Genomic DNA, 6331 nt, shown 5'->3' with positions numbered 1-6331 from the left:
ATTTGATTTTACTTTTGCTCGTAAGACATCAATATAAATAAATTAATATTCATGGTGACATGTAAAGTTCTTTTCTATACCACATGTAAAATTATATATATATATATATATATATATATATATATATATATATATATATATATATATATTACTATAAAGAAGAAATTATATGATAATATTATGTTTTTCTTTCAAATATAAAGATTAAATATGTTTTTATTTTTTAAACTTTAACGTACTTATATTAAAAAAATTATATTAATTTATTTTTAAAGTTTAAAAATTAAAAATATTAAATTTAATAAGATCGAATTTCAATTTTATATGTAAAAGTTTAAAGATTAAAATCATTTATAATTTAAATATAAAAAATTTGTGGCATAACTTTTTTTATTTATAAAATAAATTCTATGCGACTAACAATTTCCTAGTTTGAATAGTAGGTAGGTTTTTTCATACAAATAAATTGGTGAGAAGTGACTGTGACATGAATAATTTACTTCAATTAGATGTTGTTTTTCTTTGTTTGACAAATGGCTGCGGAGGTAGGGTAGTTGGTGCGGTTAAGACACAGTATTCAATAAGTGAACATAACACTAAACTCTAGGTCCAACGTATGACGTTGAAGGTACGAGAAGAAAAACTGGTCAAAAATACCTGTTTAGATGTCTTTCTGGATCGGATTAGCCTCCTCAAGTACTTTTACCGATTAGAGTTATCAAAATAGATCATAATTCGTGAATTAATTCAGTTCATCACGTATTTAAGTTGAATTGAGTTTGAAAAAATTATATTCTTTTATACCGATTAAATTTTAATTCGGTTCTTTTAAACCCGATTAATGCGGATTGAACCTGGATTGGCCCACCAGTCCATCTATTTAATTTTATTTTATTAAAATTTAATTTTAATTTTATAAAAAAATATTTATTATTTTGTTTTTGTTTGAAAAAATTATTTAAGTTTCTTATTTTTAAAATTAATTAAACACATGTCTCTTGTAACTTTTTTTATTTAAAAATATTGTAATTAAGTGAGTCACTGAGCTAACCTGTTTACCTATCAACCTGTGGTGGGTCGAGTCGAGTTCAAATTTTTCTGGCTCGCTAATAAATTAGTCAGATTGAATTGACTAACTAAGTGACTAACTTGTGATGGACCGAACCGAGTTGGACCAATTGACCCATTTTGACAGCTGTAATACCAATAACTTCAAAGGAAAAAATGTTAACATTCTAGATTGTGAATAATTAAAATAAATAAATAAAAATTCTAAGTTGTCGTGCTGCAATTCAATCTTTTTCCATCTTTGTTGGAATGAAATAGCCACTTTCTGCACAGATTCTGCAGGATTCTCGCAAGATATTTACTATCATATGGAATTGGGAGAACTTCCTCTAATTGAAACGAGCTTAATTGCAATGTGAAAATTACACGAACAGTTACATTAATTTCATCGTAGTTTAATCATAATGTCCTAATCGATGAAACTTCAACGCTAATACATTTTATTTTTAGACAAAATAAAAAATTGATTTTAAATACGTTGAACTTGATGGTAATCAGCATTAAAAGAAATGGATAAAGATTTTTATTGATGGCTTCTTGAATTATCGTCTAAGTTTCTATTAAAAAAGAAGCCGTCTAAATTGAACATATTAAAAATAAATAGCCAACTTGTTTCAAACTACTAAAAATGTTTACAAAATCCAAACTTAGTCAGAGAATGTGATTTGACTTTTCCAAAAAAATATTTGTTGGAAAAAAAATATGCACTGAAATCATCTTATCATAATTTTTTTTTTTTAATTTTCTGTCTCATATGTGTCAGTTTTCATTTATCGGGGAAATTTTCATAATAATCATATTTCGTATATATTTTTCATTTTGTCACTTTTTATACAGTATTAGCATTTGTTTGTTTCTTTATAAAAAAACAAAAGGAAAAATTACGTGGTCACACTTTTACTTATTATAAAAAATATGTTAAATGAGTAAACGTGTGTGAACTACTATTACCTATAGAAAAAGCATGTTTCATGACTGAACTATAAACCAATTACAATGCTTTCTCTGTGTATTAATTTGTAACTATACATTTCATGTGTGAACCCAACAATTTAAGAAGCATAAAAAATTATTTTAAAATCATATTCTTTATCTAAATATTTATTAAATTCATTATGCACATTTTTTGTCCTTCCACTTTTTTGTAGCACTGAATAATTTTTATTTATTCTCAAACATACATATTAGAGTTCAAGCCAAGTTCTGCTAAACTCATCGATCACGTCTGTTTAATTTAATCAGATTTAAGGTATTGTTTTAAAATATAACTTTTTCATACATTAAAAATTTATAAAACATTTATTTTAATTTAAAATTAATTTATATTTAATAAATTATTTTTAACTTTTTTTCCAATAAATTATTTTTTAAATATATTTAATTTTTTTATTACATCAATCAAATAAATTATAATATTTTTACTCATCCGCTCTCCTTCTTTTCATATTATTTTTAATAATATGAGTAAACAAGACATTATTGCATTTGTATATAGGAACGAATAATTAATTGAACTGTACTAAGTGTTAAAAATTATATTGAATCAAGAAATAATTTATTTTAGCTAAACTAAAAAATAGTTGAAATCCTAAAATAGTTTTTGTTTTATAAACTGAATTTAACTATTATTTAAAAATATTGAAAAAACATTTAACTAAACCGATAGAAAAGATTTATCTTTTCCTAAACACATAACTTATCTTATAAACAACAAAATTAAAAAGTTGAGATGAGTCGAGTCGGATCAATGGTTGAAACGATCAACTCGAGTAAAATGTCAAAATAGATCGGAATCGAAATTCAATTAATTCAGTCAAAACAGATACAGTCGAAACTCGGTTGATTTAGCCCCAGCCTAAAATTTGCTGAATTAGGCCGAGAAGGCTACAAACAAAACTTAATCAAGTTGGCCGGTCTTGACTGAAATTCGACTTAATCAACCTTGGTCCATAGTCAACTGAATTCGGTTGGAATGACCATAACCAAAACTCAATCGAGTCGGTCTTAATCGAAAATTGGCTGAATAGGCATCAACCAAAATTCGGCAAAATTCGACTAGGATGAAATGAATTGCCCGAACTCGGCCTGGTCAATCAATAAAACTTAGTCGAGTTGGTCTAAATCGAAATTGGCTGAACTCAATCGAGTCGACCCTGGTTGAAAATGATCGGATTTAGCCGAGACAACACAAATGATTGAGATGGTTCCAATCAAAAATTGATTGAAATCACCCTTGTTGAAAATTAATGGAATTCAGTTAGGACGACCACGGACGGTTAAGATGATCTAATCAAAAATCAATCGAATTTGATCAAGTAAAACCCAACTAAAAGTTAGTCAAATTTGATCAAGTTAGAAACAAATGAAACTTGATCGAGACATTTCAAACCAAAATTCGGCTAAGCCATGTGTCCCGCGAAAAATTGACCAAGGGTCAACTTTGATAGAAAAATCAACCGAATTTGGGAGTACCCAAAATTGAATGACAACTTTAGAAATTCTCAAATAAATAAGAATAAAAAGTATAAAATGAATTAACTTTAAGTTAATGAGTAGTTAAGTGAATTATAACTTTAGAGAGGTTTAGTTTTTTAAAATTAAATTCTAAAATGGTACAATTTAGTTTTTAGGTAAATTGTTCAATTATTTTGTTTAATATAGTGGAGTTAATTGATAATTCAATGCAGTCTAGTTCATTTTCTCCATCTATATGTATGTATTTTTTAAATATCTATAAATTATTTTAATTTTAAAAGTAGTAATTAAATAAATAAAAATAAAATATATGACTATAAATATAATTATAGATAAAATAAATTTTATTTATTAAAATATAAAATATTATAAATATATTGTGTAAATAATATTATATGTAATTATTTAAATTTGAAAAATAGTTACTAAAATATAAAAGAGTTAATAATTTTTTATAATAATTGATTATTTAAATTCAAATAATTACTAAAATATAAAACTAAAATGTAGTTTTTTATTATGAAAATTTATTAAATTTAAAAAGGAGTAAATAAGTAGAAAAAATAAAAAAAAACAAAAAGAAAAACACAAAAAATGCATATCCTCTCCCTATATATAATTTCATATTTAATTCTTTTTCTCTTTATTATTTTTCTCTTATCCACTCCTTAGTTTAATCATATACCGAGTTTAGTTTACTTTTTGGATGAAAGTTATTATATTTTTTCCCAAAATCAAAAATTAAATATAAATGTTAAAATTTCAATCATAAATTTTAATTTTAGATACAATTATTTTATCAACAAATATAAATTATAATATATATATATTTAAAAAAAATTAACGTCCCTTTTACTTTTAAGATATAATGATTATTTTACAAAACAGATTCAAGAATAGATAAAACAAATAAGTTATCTCTTATCCCTTCAATTAGAAACTGTCAAGTCAAATAAAAATATCACAGATATTTTTTATTCGTATTAATATTTTATATGACTTCTCTCATAGTGTCCCACCCACCTATGACCGCTCAGTACAACTTTTATCGAATGACTAATAAACAAGTTGATCTTGAAAAAACAACAGATATTTTTGTTTTTTCTTGAATGATACGTGACATGTTTGTCTAGAAAGAGAAGAAAACATCATCGTTGACTTTTAGTAGCATCAGACAACGAAGATTTGAATCTTAATTGGTAGGTGGTGGTGGATAACTTTTAAGAGGTAGTAGCTTCACTTCATAATCTCACTGTTATATATATGTCTCATTTTCAATTCAGATAATCACGTTTAAATAAATAATACTAATTTTCAGATATAGTTTATGTCACAAGTAATTTTCATCCATTTCAGTCAGATATATTTTTCTACTAATAAAGCTTAGTTTGATTTTATACGTAACCACGTGGAACTGGACTTTGATTATTTATTGAGAATAAATGTACACCGTTGTAGGTTTTGTTAATTTATTATATTATTAAATTTTTATTTAATATTTTTAAAAGATAGTTTCATAATATTGAAATATTTTGTCGTATACAATTTATTCTGATATTTAATCATTTTATTGTCATTCATTTTTATTATTAAAAAGTTATTTCTCATTGGCTATTAATTGGTGAATTAATGATATCTGATATAATTTTTCTACCTTTTAAACTGAGATATCACGTCATTGTTAGTTAAAGAGAGAAAAGTATAGAAGAAAAATTCAACTTGATATTTAGAAGCTATGCACTGTGTATTATTTAGGGTACCCTATGCTCGTTTTTGGATTTCATGTTCCAATGACCCTACGAAATTTATTTTTTGGTAGAAAAGTCTTTATACTAAAAGAAAGCATTGAGATAAAGTTTGAAAACTAAACCAAACTGAACTTGTGAATATGCTTTTTGATGAGCATAATTAAGCACCCTAATACTAAGAAATTGTATAGGAAAATCCAACATTATGCCCTAAATTGGAATTTCATCTAATTTATGTAAGACTTAACTTTTACATATAAATTAAATATAAAAAAAAAAACTAAATACCTTGTAAAGGGCATGTTTTAAGAAAAAAAGGTGAGCAATGTGTTTTTCATTTTGAAAGCAAAAAGCATAGTTTCCATGAGAAAATGAGAAACTTGAGGGAAATAGAACAATTGTAGAAGTACTAGAATGTTTCCTTTGCATTTGAGATTGTAGATGGTAGAAAGTTGATGCAATTTTGAACCTATTGAATTGATACAAACCTATTATTTAATAGTTTGAGCAACTCCAATAAAACTTGATTTTAAAAGGGATATTTGATAAAAGTTAAAAAAACATACCTTCTCACAATTAGGAGAATCTACATCCATTCAAAGAAATAACTTGCACAACATTTCCAGTGGCAATTATGTCTCCTCGCTACCACATATATATAGAAGTCATGGATGTGGAATTATTATATATAGTGTTAATATAAAATCATAATAATTGTATTAGTGTCAATATTTCTAATAAAAAAATGTAGGTATACTTATAAGTTAACCAAATAGCAAACTTTTTAGTAAATTAATATTTTTTAGTTATCATATAAAACAAAACAGCCTTTAAACAAACAATCAGAAGAGTAAGCCTACGAGTATTTTCTTCTAACCTATAACATTTCATTTTAATAATAATAACAACAATAATAATAATAATAAATAATGTATATTGTTATGAAAAAAAAATATTTACTACAAATTTTATCATGAAAAAAATGTTTAAAATGGCATTTAATTAATAGGAAAATATTGAAAATCCAAGTATAAATTGAA

The 6331-nt window shown here is 24.8% G+C and overlaps 1 long non-coding RNA gene across 1 annotated transcript; it reads right to left on the bottom strand.

The window, feature by feature from the left end:
- Nucleotides 1-5418: 5418 nt before the first annotated feature.
- LOC148203222 (uncharacterized) lies at nucleotides 5419-5934 on the bottom strand. Its single transcript, XR_015784034.1, has 2 exons — nucleotides 5858-5934; nucleotides 5419-5760 (listed from the first exon to the last, which is right to left on the bottom strand). It is a non-coding gene; the product is annotated as an uncharacterized LOC148203222 (long non-coding RNA).
- Nucleotides 5935-6331: the final 397 nt, after the last annotated feature.

Source organism: Vigna umbellata, chromosome 2, assembly GCF_029865625.1.
Source record: "Vigna umbellata cultivar VRB3 chromosome 2, Vumbellata_1.0, whole genome shotgun sequence".
NCBI classification, from domain to species: Eukaryota; Viridiplantae; Streptophyta; class Magnoliopsida; order Fabales; family Fabaceae; genus Vigna; species Vigna umbellata.
The sequence above is the reverse complement of the archived record's forward strand: the minus strand, read 5'-3'. Positions and strand labels throughout refer to the sequence as shown.